The sequence below is a fragment of the Gnatocerus cornutus genome, chromosome 8 (genome assembly GCF_029298725.1).
Source record: "Gnatocerus cornutus isolate USDA-ARS CGAHR chromosome 8, icGnaCorn1.1, whole genome shotgun sequence".
NCBI classification, from domain to species: Eukaryota; Metazoa; Arthropoda; class Insecta; order Coleoptera; family Tenebrionidae; genus Gnatocerus; species Gnatocerus cornutus.
The window spans coordinates 16,881,594-16,896,062 of NC_142240.1; the positions used below are offsets into that span (position 1 = coordinate 16,881,594).

At 32.2% G+C, this 14,469-nt stretch overlaps 1 protein-coding gene across 1 annotated transcript in view; it reads left to right on the plus strand.

Moving 5' to 3' along the window:
• The first annotated feature begins 7,918 nt into the window (after nt 1-7,918).
• Nucleotides 7,919-14,469, plus strand: part of LOC148170514 (uncharacterized) — a 51,951-nt gene continuing 45,400 nt past the window's right edge. Inside the window, exon 1 of the mRNA XM_088043075.1 lies at nt 7,919-8,205. The gene's annotated coding sequence lies outside the window, so the exon portion shown is untranslated. The remainder of the gene's footprint in view (nt 8,206-14,469) is intronic.

Sequence of the window (14,469 nt, forward strand, 5' to 3'; positions counted from 1 at the left end):
TTTAAGTTAGAAAAAGTTTTCAAAAGCCCAAAATTTGATAATCGATTTTTCGCAAAAAAAATCCTACTTAAACGATGAAAAATTTTTAATTTTTTTATTTTTGGCTGTAACTCGTAAACTAATTATCCGATCAATCTCAAGTTTGGCCAATTGATAGATTTTGAGCTCCTCTTTTGACTGATGTAAACATAAAAATTTCAAACCTCCTTTTCAGATTGAACACAGTGATTGAAAATCACCCTAAAATGACTTTTTCAAAACAATTTTTGGCCAATAACTTGTTTATTTATTAAGCAAACTCAACAAATTTTGGCTCATTTTGGGCAATTTTTTAGGTTTTTTTTAGGAATTTTTAGGTAGTTCTCACAGGGTCAAATTTTTGAAGGTTTCACATAATTCGTGCTAAATATCTCGGAAACTATTACAGATATTGCGATGCGGTTTAAGCCATCGTTTTTCTCGCGATTTTATCAATAAAAATAGTTTTTAGATTTTCCAAAGTCAAAAGTTGCAGTTTTTTGCGAAAATTCATGACTAAACCTATGCCAAATTTCTGATCTATATCTTGCTTAGTTTTTCGAGTAAACTTGAGTTATTATATATCAGTGTACGCAGAATGAATTTAAATTCAAATCCGACAATTAATGAAGTTATGGCCGATCAAAGTTTTAGAAAGTTGATTTTTATTTTTCCTAATTTTTAAAGTTAAATATCGCGAAAACTATTAGAGATATTGAGATGCGGTTTGCTCCATTGTTTTTCTCGGTACATTTTACGTTAGAAAATGTTCTCTAAAGCCCAAAATGCAATAGTCAATTTTTCGGAAAAAAAACCGACTCAATCAATAAAAAATTTTCAATTTTTTGATTTCTGGCCATAACTCGTAAACTGTTTGTCCGATCGATCTTAAATTTGGTCAGTAGATAGATTTTGAGCTCTTCTTTCGATTGATATATACAGAAAAGTACTAAACATCGTTTTCACATTGAACACAGTGATTAAAAATCACCCCAAAATGAACTCTTCAAAACAGTTGTTGACCAATTCCTCGTTTATTTATTAAGCAAACTCAACAAATTTGGGTCTCATTTTACGCAGAATATTACACTGAATCCAAATCCACAAGATGTTTTAATTTTCGTTAACAAATAACTTGGCTATGGCCGTTTGAATTTTTGGATATTCGCCAGAGATCCAAATTTTTGAAGGTTTGAAACAATCTGTGCTCAATATTTCGAAAACTATTAGAAATATTGGGAAACCGTTTGCGCCAACGTTCTTTTCGCGATTTTTTACGTAAAAAATAATTTTTATATTTTCAAAAAGTCGAAAGTGGCAGTTTTTCGCGAAAATTCATGATAAGACTAAAACTATGTCAAAGTTCTGACATCAATATCTCGTTTATTTTTTGTGCGAATTTAAAAAATCTAAGGTGATCAGAAAGCAGACCAGTAATGTAAAAAAAAATCTCAAACTTATCCATAAAAAAAACAAGCAAATATTTGAAGAAGTTAAAGTAAAGGGATAAAGAACATGAAGGATCCGAAGAATCTAAAGAATAAAATTTTAATTGAAAACATCAACAGGCTCTGAACTCCGAACAATCAGGATTAGAGAATAAATTACGAAAGTTTTAGGCCCATATAAAAAAACCAATATTCAAAACTTCAAAAGTAAGAATTAAACGTTTTGCATATTTTCGCATATTTTTCAATAATATAATGCTATTTTCGTTCATTGCTTTGAAGTTTTGAGCATTTGGAAAATTGCAATTTTGAGCGTGTTTATCAAAAGTTAAAAATGTTTATTTTTAAATAAAAACCTCTTATTTATCGATCCAACGCAGACAAATGTATGAACCTGGCGTGAGATTTAATTAACTCCCACTGCTGACTATTATTGGATTAAATAACTCAAAATAAAATTATGCCGTAAATTAAATTAGCTTTCTCTATCAGAAACTTCTGACGTTTAGACTGTTTGAACTAGTGCTAGTTTCTGTAAATTGTTTGATGTTTCGTTTTATGTTATACGATACTAATAGCGATAACCTCTATATTTGAACGGGATAGCGGATAAATTCATTAGTTTGTATCGGTCTAAGGATCTCTGTAGTAGACTATAATTCTACCATTTCCCCGGACGCTCTAATTCTCTGACATTAAAGTAATAGCTTGCAAATATGGAGACAATAACGTGGTAGTGTTATCCGTTAACGAGATAAAAATAAAACAAATTGTTCGTTGCATGCTGTTAATGGAATTGTATCTACTTGAGCTCTATTTACGGAGATATTCTGACAGGAGGTAATTTCCTGCTGTCCTGCAACTACTCTTTGTACTTTCCACTGCCTCGAATCAATAAGTCTAGAAATAAATCCGTGTTACTTCCATAATTTAATAAAAGCAAATCTAATTTTATCTGCTTTGCAATCTGAAATCTAATCCGGATTTGACAGCGTCTTGTTAATAGGAACAATATTATTACCTTTGAGTCAGTTTATCTCGTCTTGAGTTAATCGAGAGCAGAACGCTTCTCTGCCAAACTTGGAATAGCAATGCAGATATGCACATGATAGAAATAATAATTTTTCCCAAGTTGAAACCATTTCAGGGATTATTTAGCGTGACTGTGTCAGAAACAATGAAATCTCGAAATAGAACAGCCTGGCGAGGAAACAGTTCTAAACTTTCTTAGACGACTTTAACATCTACTTACATTTATAAGGAAATTAATGGAGTCTGAAGTTAAACATTAACGAAGTTTCAAATCGTCACGTATTACCCCGAAAGCCCGAAGAAAAATGAGTCTTCTGATTTTGTTATAAATAAACGGGTTTTCGATTTTCCTGCAAACCGAATGTTTGGCAAGAATCTGCGATATCCAATTTGTAGCGGCAACAAGGAGCTGAAACGCGATCCAAACTAACTTTTTTGGCAAAGATGTCAACGATTTTATGTTCTTTCGAAAATATAAAGATGGGAGTAACCCGGCGCATCCACCATTTTTAAAAACAGGTATAAACTTAGCGAGTTTGTCTGACCGGAATCCGGAAAAAGTAAATAAAAACTCCGGCGGTTGCAGCAATATTTCGTAATTTAACGCCCTCAGTAGTTTAATTGGAAGAGTCTAAAACTTTGTGTTTGCAGGAAAATGGGTCAGGTCAAGTTCTAATAAAAGCAGCCGTCGTAAAATCTGCAGATTTCAATCAAAGCTTGATCTCAAATTTGCACGTATGCAAAAAAGTAAGTCTCGCTGTATTTACAAACAAGTTCGAGCTTTCCGAAACTAAGTTTGAAAGCCCGTGATGTTTAAATTCCGGCTGGGAAATTTCACTTTACACGTTAAATTGTGAACGGATTGTAAATTTAAGTCTATGTTTGCTACTTAATTTTCCGTCATATTTTGGATAAATCTGAAAGCGAAGGAAATTTTATAGCACTCGCAACTTTGCGGACACAATGTTGGGAGCGTATTTGCATCAGTGTTAACATGGCACGGATTGGAACTTTCTGGTTTGATTTTGCCTAAAATAGTCGTTGAACGTAATTATCTCCATAAACCTTCTTTTCGCCCTTAAAAAATAACGGATTCCGGCACCACTGAGGGCAGTTATTTCCAGCTGTTATTGCTTTGTTTTAACTTGTAATTAGTTCGGTTTCTTTAATGAATAAATATTAACTTTGCGCTCGAGCAGTTGTGTAAAAAACTGACCACTGTGCCCTATTTATGCCACGCAAATGAAGTTACTATCAGTAAAATTGCAGCCTCTTTTAAAAACGCTTCGCTTTTATTGGATGGTGAATCACATTATACGCGTTCGAAGAAATTTGGGGGAATTTATGATAGTTAACGACACCGAAACCTTAAAATTCGCAGTAACAATTTGGGTAAACGCCCGTTTTTTGATGGCGCTTCCGCCGGAAATGTTGTTGTTTTCATTCCGGTAAGAGTCCGTCCATATTTTTCAGATTTAAACGTCATATTCTGTAGGCGTGAAGTTAAGTCACACATGAAATATCATTGAAGACGATCGAAAAAATACATTCATTCTGATTTCCGTGCGAGGAAGCAATGTTTAGTCGAAAGGAAATTTGTGATGAGATTTTCTAAAAGCTCGGTGCTTTTTCGCGCTTTTATTTATAGATCGCTAATCTGGGAGTTTTTAATCTTTCGAGACAAAATCTCTTGCTAACTTGTCGCAGTAACCTGAAGATTCTATGAGGGAGAGAGAGTCGTTCGTTCATTGAGCGGTATTTGCACAATAGCTGGAAGCGCTCGTATTTAGGATATTCCTTCAGGAAGTGTAATTCTTTTAGACGTAAAATATTGCGGGATCACGTTACTGTGGTTTTTGTTAAACTCTCGATTACCAAACTAAACACAGTCGAACTATTAAGTTGTTTTTATTTGACGTAAAAGATGTTGGTTCTTTTTATGTCCGAAAGTTCTATCAGCGATGAAAAGATCTAACTTTCAATAGAAATATCGTATCGCCATTTCAGCTCTCGAACTCGTCCTGTTTACGTGAACGTTTCATGCTAGAATCAAACTGAAATGTTAATATATCAAGGGTTTTTGACGCTCCGCAGATTCCCGGAGGATTTTCAGTGTTTTAGAAATTCCAGGACAACGGACAAAAATTTGCAATTAACACGCGCGCAAAATTTTCACACCTTCAATATAATTATTTATTTGTATGCAAATTTTTACATACATTACATTTTTATTTTTTTGTAAATTAGAGTCAAACTATGTAGCTAATGTCTAGACGATAGCAAAATGGTGGATGCGTCAAATTCTAAATAATTTAAAATTCTTTCTGATAGCTTCGATTTTATAAAATAACATAAATTAATATTTTTATTTCTTTGAAGACTGAAACCGAAATTGGGTTAATGGAAAAAAAGTTGTTAGAACAAACCACACTTTAAATAAAATTTGCCGATTTCCTCTGTTCCATCTGTTATGTGAAATGTGCCTATTTTGTGTTTTAGGAATTCTAGGGCAACGGTCATAAATTTAAAATACCGAAATAATTTTTTTTTTAAATAAGTGAAAATGGTGGATGCGCCACACTAAAAATAAAATTTCTAATTATAACTTAAGACAACAATAAGTCCAGGGCAACGGTCATAAATTTAAAATACCGAAATAATTTTTTTTTAAATAAGTGAAAATGGTGGATGCGTCACACTAAAAATAAAATTTCTAATTATAACTTAAGACAACAATAAGTCTAAAAATTATTAGTAATTTAAACAAAAATTGGAAAAAGCAACGGGAAGTAGAAATTAAATCTGCAAATAAAATTCAAGCGTTGAGAAAATTTCTATTCTAAGAAATTAAAATAATTTTGAGTAAAGAAGTAAAAGGAGGAATGTAAAATTTTTTGGTCATTTTCTAATTCAAAAGTGTGTGATTTTTAAGTTATTTTTAGCAATTTGTAAGTACTTTGTTTTTTAATTTTATTCGTTTAAAAAAACGTTTACTTTCCAAAAATTTAATACTAGGCGTGGCTTACAGATGCAAAATTTAAACTTCTATGTTAATAATTTGTCAATCAAATGTCCGTAATTGCTAAATTAGTTGCAAAATTAACTTAATTTCAATTAAATTGTTATGTAAATCGGCCCATACTATTTTGTACAACGAATTTAATGATAACCAATAAGATGTCGAATTTCGGAAAGATGACCATTATTTGTACGCTACTTCGTGCTCAATATCTCAGAAAATATTAGAAATATTGAGATACAATTTGCGCCATCGTTTTTTTCGCAACTTTTTACATTACAAATAGATCTTAGATTTTTCAAAAGTCAAAAGGTGTTTTTTGAAAATTCATGACTAAAACTATGCCAAATTTCTGGTATCTATATCTCGCTTGTTTTTTGGAATAAACTTGAGTTATTATACATCATTGTACGCAGAATTTTCCGCAGATTCTAAATCTTCAGATCTGACATCAAATAACTGAGTTATGGCCGATCAAAGTTTCGGATACTTGATTTTTATTTTTCATGATTTTTCCTAATTCTTAAAGTTAAATATCTCGGAAACTATTTGAAATATTGAGATGCGGTTTGCGCCATTCTTTTTCTCGGCTCATTTTACGTTAGAAACTGTTCTCAAAAGCCCAAAATTCAATAGTCGATTTTTCGCAAAAAAAAATTCCGACATTTCCGATGAAAATTTTTCATTTTTTTAATTTTTGGTCATAGCTTGTAACCTATTTGTCCCATCGATCTCGAATTTGGCCAGTAAATAGATTTTGAGCTCCTCTTTCGATTAATATATAATTCAAAGCAATGAAACGTCGTTTTCATTTTGAAAACATTGATTGAAAATCACCCTAAAATGACGTTTTCAAAATAGTTTTTGGCCAATGCCTTGTTTATTTATTAAGCAAACTCAACAAATTTGGGTCTCATTTTACTTAGAATGTCACGCTGAATCCAAAAACATGAGAATTTTTGAATTTTGGTCAAGAAATAACTGAGTTATGGCCGTTTGAATTTTTAGGTTGTCTCCAGAGGGCCAAGTTTTTGAACGTTCAAAACAATTCGTGTTCGATATCTCGGAAACTATTTCAGATATTGAGATGCGGTTTGCGCCATCGTTTTTCCCACGATTTTTTACATAAGAAATAGTTCTTTGATTTTTCAAAAGTCAAAATTTGCAAATTTTCGCAAAAATTTATGACAAACTATGCCAAATTTCTGATATCAATATCTCGCTTATTTTTTAGAGTAAACTTAAGTTGTTATACATCAGTATACGCAGAATTTTCCGCAGATTCTAAATCTAGGATTTAAATTTAGATCCGACAACAAATAACTGAGGTATGGCCAATCAAAGTTTCGGAAAGTTGATTTTCATTTTTCCTAATTTTTAAAGTTAAATATCTCGGAAACTATTTGAGATATTGAGATGCGGTTTACGCCATTCTTTTTCTCATCTCATTTTACGTTAGAAAATGTTCTCAAAATTCGATAGTCGATTTTTTGCGACAAAAAATTCCCACTCAAACGATGAAAATTTTTAATTTTTTTTATTTTTGGCCATAGCGTGTAAATTATTTATCAGATCGATCTTAAATTTGGCCAGTAGATAGATTTTGAGCTCCTCTTTCGACTGATGTATCAACTTGAGTTGTTATACATTAGTGTACGCAGAATTGCGTTATGATAACATATTTTACTCAAAATTTAGCGCAGATTTCAAATCTGGGATTTAAATGCAGAGCCGACAACAAATAACTGAGTTATAGCCGATCAAAATTTCGGATAGATGATTTTTGTAAGAAAAAGACGAACTTATAATAACATAATAAAAAAAATTGCATTTATTTGTGGAAATATGCAGAATACAAAGGATAAATACGGTGAGGTTTCAAAGAGCCCAAATTTCCTCAAAGGTAAAATCTTATAAAATACATAAGTATGTTCATATTTTCCGAAATTTTCGGCTCTTTATGATATAACAATTAAATTTAAGATTCCCTCGTCGGATTGCTTTTGAAATTATCCACCCACAAAGTCCACTTCTGGTCCTAGTAACACAATATACCGAACTAGAACCTTTGTCCAAACGCAATAAAACGTTTCACAAGTAGATTTGCGTAATCAACAAAGACCAACTTTGTCACTCAAGCCAACAATGTCCTTTGCACTTTCGAACTGGTTTTTGTCGAGCCCACGATTGAAGAAGTTTTACCGTTCCACTAATCAAACGAGACTTTTTGTCGCTTGTATCAGAAACGCTGAAATGCAGTGGTGACACTCGACAGAATATTATAAATGGACGTCTATATTTATAACGGAATTTTTGAGATATTTTCTTGGCTCACATTGTTTGAACATGAAATCGGTGCCGGGGAAAAATAGCACGCCCAGAACATCGGATAACCGAAAGCTCATCTTGTTATAATAATAACCGTAGTAATAATTGTAAAACTTCCAATCGGTGGCTTAATTAATTCCCTTCCATGCGATTTGAAAATGTACGGCTTACTGCACCGGCGCCTTGGACGCTCGGCGTCGTCGATCTCCGTCAGAAGCACGGCGTCGACTCAGTTTATTGGTAGCATTGAAGCTACCGCGATCTTGGTTTCCACAAAATCCATGTTTCATAACAAATGGACAATTGTGCGTTTTGACAGTTTTTACCGGAAATGAAACGGAGCGTTGATAAATAATTCAGGTGAGTTTTGCGATAATTGTTTGTAAACTTGGCCAACAAATGCTATTTATCTGGTATCAAAAACAATATATCATAAAAAAGTTTTTACAAGCAAACTTTCAATACAACGGACGAAAGTTTCTTTACTACCAACGCATCGTGAATAAATAATGATGGCACAGTTTCGGGATTTTTTCCAGAGAGAGGTTATAAAATTTTATTGCGTTGGCAATTAACTTGATTTAAACGGAGCTGGGATGATTCAAAAAGTGGCTGTCAACGGGCAATCTTGGTAATTTAATCAAGAGATGGAAGCGAAATCTGTCTGTTTTTACGAATGAAAGGTGCATAAGCGTGTGATGATAAATTAGCCGTGCTTAGATTGCACGTTTAATGACAGAGCTCGGATTATAAAAGTTAAGCGCTCTTGAAATCAATGGCTATTATAAACGATTTAGCGAGGTGGCATCAAAAATTTTGCATTTTCGCCAAAATCCATTGTCTCCACTTGTCGCTGCACTTCGCTTTATTATCGATAAATCTGCAATTTGTCAAGGCAACGGGCCCATCAATAAATCCGGCGTTATATTGTCCCAACGAATATCGAAGTGCAATTTCCGTTGTCAACTCGGATTAAAAAAAAATCTCAATTTTTTACCCCGACTTTAGAGATTACAGTTATTCTGGTCACGCCATCTGATGAAGCCTTTTGATGACGCTATAAAATGAACACTCTAGGGTCGGTACTTCCCCGTTCCTGATCGAAAAATATGAAATTTGCACTCGCATCTGCGACCACTTAATTTTTCCGACTATTAAATTACTCGCTTGTTTCCAACGAGAAACAAAATATCCACATTAAAGGAACAAAAATGATAAAATTTCATTAAGATGCAAGAAAAGCTGTTGTCTCCTCTGAAAGCGCGTGAATGCTTCTTGCTTACAAGATCGCTTTTGCGCCGCAATTTGTATTCCAGGCTATTTCCGGATTTGTTCAGTCAGTTGTTAAAAATTTTGTTTTGGCTGCTTTTGAATTTTCTATCGGGTCACATGAAATTTAATTTGTTGTACGATTCAATATCTTAGAGACGTCGGACTTGTTCAAGTAGAAATTTCGAGACGTTTTTTACAGTTTTATTTCGGGCTGGCACCAGTTGTTTGGAACGTTGGATTACAAATCTTTAATAAATTTACTTGTTCTCATTTCGAAGTTTCAACGTTATTAAATCAAATGGGGATTAACACGGCTGGATTTAATAAACAAAAGAGCGGAGGAAAAAGTCATTTTCGTTTTTAAAAAGTAATCAGATTAATTAATACGAGATTAGGTAGCTCGCAATATCTTTTCTTTTATATTATTATAAAGATGAAAAATTTTGCACGAATTTTCATTTTGCTAACAAACTGAATTGCTCTGAGCTATTTGCATGTTTTAGTACTTCGTTCATTACTGTTTTATATTTTATTTGTGGTGCTTACATTTAGTCAATAGTTCTGTAAAGCTCATAAATTTCATGTTTACTTTAATATCAACACGTCCAGCAATGTGGACGTTATTAGAGCTTGAAGTTGCGTCCATAAAATAACACATCAAAGTTTCATATTCTATGCAAACTTCTCAAGAATCTTAGTGTCAATTCCCTCTTCAAAAGCCCCCTTTGAAATTCCAATGAATAAACAGAATACATAAAAAATGAATCAATTTTCGCGCAATTATATTTTTAACCGCATAAAATTGAAACGACTAAATTACAAATTAATCAAAAATGAGTATTGTGGTAAATTTCGCTCTTTTATTAGTATTATTCGGTAGTACAAAGAAACAAATTTAAATTAACATACTTTTTTGTACTAAAATTGATTGCTTTTCAATTTTAACTTTACCGAAAGTGAAAAATTGGTTTCAGAGACCACATTTATCTTGTTTGTTTAAATTCTTGTCGTTATTTTTTATTGAAACCTCAAGTAATAAAAAATGGGAGATACATTTGACGACCTATCGTTCGTCGATTTAAATAAATTTGTTCCGAGCCATGTCCACATAAATTTTTATTGATTCAGGAAGGATAAAAAGCGATCATCTTTTATAAACCACTGTGCTATCAAACTGTGCAACAATCCTGTAATTTCTGTTCTCGTGTTCTTAGCATATGTCGAGAAAACTGAGCTATGGCTACTGAACTAAACTACAAACTCAAAACTTTGCATAAGTTCACCAAGGGCAGTTCAATATCTGTTTCTGAGTTTGGAAAGAAAAGTCGTGAAACTTGCTTTGTGGATTTTACAGCTAATTAGAGATAATGTGGTAGTGAAATTGTTAGCAATGTTGCCACGAAGATACGTACTGGTCTGGTGCTGATTAAATTATTACAAAACAAGATCTTTAAGGTCTTTTCTATTCGCTAGAATTGTTAGTCTTTCGATGCTATTTTATTATCACTATTTTTAGTATTTGAAACATTCTCTAAAGTTTAAGAACCAGAAACAGATCAATTAAAAAAATATATTTTAGAACAAACCAAAAATTTACAATATTCAAGATTCAATTTTCAATTTCTTCTAATTTTAGGAATATAAGAAAGAAATTTGGAGGCATTACTACTTTAGGCACGCTCATTAACTTGGCCAAATTTCAAAATTTAAAGGCTAGAAACTGATTTATCGGAATTTTTTTATTTTTGGACGAATCAAAAATTTTCAATATTCTCTATTAAATTCTGTATTTTGCCTAATTTTAAGAATACACGAATGAAATTTAGAGGAATTATTACTTTTGACACGTTTATTAACTTTATCGAATTCTAATATATTAGGACCAGAAGCAGATGTTTTAGAATTTTTATTTTAGAACTTTAGATTAGGATTTCAAATATCCTATATGAAATTCTGTATTTTCGCTAGTTTTAGAAATACACGAATGAACTTTGGAGGCATTATTATTTTTGATGTGCTTATTAACTCTCCCCAATTTTAAAATTTTATAACCAGAAACAGATTGTTCGGATTTTTTTAGGACAAACCAAAAATTTACAAAATACATTTTTATTTCATATTTTTGCTAATTTTTGGAATTTGAGAATAAAATTTAGAGGCATTACTACTTTTAACACGTTTATTAACTTTGCAAAATTCTAAAATTTTTGGGCCAGAAACAGATTTATTATAAAAAATGATTACAGGACGAACCAAAAATCTTTAGAATTCAATTTTAAAATCTGTATTTTTGCTAATTTTAGGAATATACGAATAAAGTTTGGAGGCATTACAAGTTTGAACAGGATTAATCGTGCTAAATCCCAACATTTTAGGAATAAAAACGAATTTTTTAGAAATTTTTAACTTTAGGACCAACTAAAAGTTTCCAATATTCAAAATTAAATTTCATATTTTTGCTAATTTTTGGAATTCGAGAATAAAATTTCTAGGCATTACTACATTTAACACGCTTATTAATTTTGCAAAATTCTAAAATTTTAGGACCAGAAACAGATTTATTAGAATTTTTTTATTTTAGAACGAACCAAAAATTTCTAAAATTCAATCTTAAAATCTGTATTTTTACTAATTTTAAGAATATACGAATGAAATTTGGAGGCATTATTAGTTTGAACGGGTTTATTAATCGTGCTAAATCCCAACATTTTAGGAGTAAAAACGAATTTTTTAAAAATTTTTAACTTTAGGACAAACTAAAAGTTTCCAATATTCAAAATTAAATTTCATATCTTTGCTAATTTTTAGAATTCGAAAAAGAAATTTGAAGATATTACTATTTTTAACACACTTATTAACTTTGCAAAATTCCAAATGTATTTTCGCTAATTTTAAAAATACTCAAATGAAATTTGGATGCATTATTAGTTTTAACAAGTTTATTAACTGTGCCAATTTTAAAAATTTTAGTAGCAGAAACAAATTTTTTAGAAATTTTTGGAATACACAAATAAAATTTGGAGACGGTATTATTTTTAACACGTTTATTAATTCTGCCAAATTCCAATTTATATGGCTCCTTTTAAAATGTGCAAAAAAAAAACTTCGACTTTTGCATCAATGAAAACAGCGACCTTTAAAGAACTCGTCTGATTAAATTATACTTTTGGGGTCGTGATTTTTTGGAGCTGCGATGAAGAGAAACTTGTAATTTGATTAGTAGCGTTTCATCTGTGGAAAACCCTTTTCCGATTAATAATGCACTGAATAATATAATTTAGAAGTGTAATAATACTAATGGACAGACGTAAAATCTCTCTTCCTCCTCTATAAATATCCGCTTGTTTTGAATCAGCTTAACGAGCATGAAAATAATTACTCGTACATGATACAAAGTGCGCAAATATTGCATCGATTGCCTCTTAGTAAAATGAAAATTTCCCTTGTTAGCTCGAAAACTCGCTTTGCTTGTTAGTAAAATAAACACTGACTGAATTTCTACAATAACGTTTCTGGACTTTGATATTAAGATCTGGCTCATCCGACTTTTAAATTCGCAGAAAGGAAATAAAACTAATCATACTACAATCTCAACATTGTTAATCTGGCGCAATTATCGTGAAGCTTCCAACTTTTACAAATTCGCTGGTTAACATATTTGGGCAAATTCCTTGAGTTTGTTCAAAGGGAGCGTAAACATCTTTCGGGGAACTTTACGGTTATAGAGTTATTCTATTAAATTTAGAAGAGAACACATTGTACGTACAGACTAAACTTTTCTTCTTACTTGCTTATCTCGCCAAATGAGAATTTTAAGAAACTGGGAGGGGCGGAAAAATCGTTTCATTTCCGAGGTATGTGCACGTTCGATATGAATTTTCCACGTTCACGTCGCTGTAATTGTCACGTGGCGAACAAGACATTTTGTATAATCTACTTTAATTTTGCTCTGGAGTCTTATTAAGGGCTCGAGGAGGAAGTTTTTAGTCCGTCAATTCGTTTCGTTTTGGTTTCTTTAACAGAATTATGATGTGAATGTCGGGGTGACAAATTGTTAATTCCCTTGCAAATGAAAAATCCGTAAATCCCCTAATCAGATTGTTGTTAACACGGGAGCGATTAAGTGTGTTTTTCTTTGTATAGATTTATGAGATCCCGAGCCGGTGTGACAAATGGTTCGTGTGTATGTGAACCGAATTTTTGTATTAAATAATTAAATTAAAAACGGGGCTGTCGAGGGCCAACCAAACAAGAACCGGGCGGTATAATCCTGGTCATTAAAACCATAAATCTACAACTTGGCAGTCATCTGAAAGTTTAATCCTGTGTCTCTATTCATAAGGGATATTTGTTTTAACCCCAAACGCCATATATCATTACTTTATAACTTTTACTAATAAAACGAAACGCAAGTCCAATTTATCGTATTTATCTCTCTTATCGATTCCCCGCTTCCCAAACACCTACGGAAGATTTTCGGTGCTGTTTTATTTTATTATTGGCGAAAAGAAACGCGATCCCGCATACTTTGAATGAATATTAATGAAATGACGGGAAATATTCCTCAGCCAAATATAAAAATCACTTAGTGGAAGTGGATACTCGTTCTATAATATTGGATTTCACCTGAAGAACTTTTGATGCGTCTTCCGTTTGCGTGCCACATCCATAACAGACTGCGTTAAATTTTAATAAAGGGATCAAGGGCCGACATTAGAAATCCCAAGTGACCAATTCGAAAGATTCAAACTGCACGTACATCCAAGCTATTTAAATAACTAAAACATATTCAATTCTCTCTGCTTTGTTTCATAATTTGCACAAAACGTAGCAAAACGTTTGAGCTGGGGCAGAAATAATCAACTCCAGTATTGATTTTCTTTTAAACTTAGTTCAACAAATTAACAACTACAAGACTTTTTATTTTCTTCGTTCTTCCAACAGTTTTCGGAACTCGTAATGAGCCACTTTCAGGTACAAACGCTACAATCCGTCCCGGTTTTAAAAATATTTCTCAATACTAACGCTATTGAAAAACTTTCTAACGCGCGGCTCAAGACGAATACATTCATCAATAGAAACGACACCTTCAGCTAGAATTTTTCATGTAAATATACTTCTTTTTCACAATGGAAGGAGTTTTTTAGCTTCGCACATGGCTGCGATTTATCAAGATATGTATTATTTCGCATCGTAAAAATAGAATGATGGTTGGAATATTTTAGTTTCTCCTTTAATATCCGTTTTTTTGTGCCGATTTTCGTTTCAAAGGAACCCGTGCAAATTAGCGACAGACATGTGTCTATTAAATTTGAAATGAATATTGATGACTTGTCCATGTTTTCGTGAAAG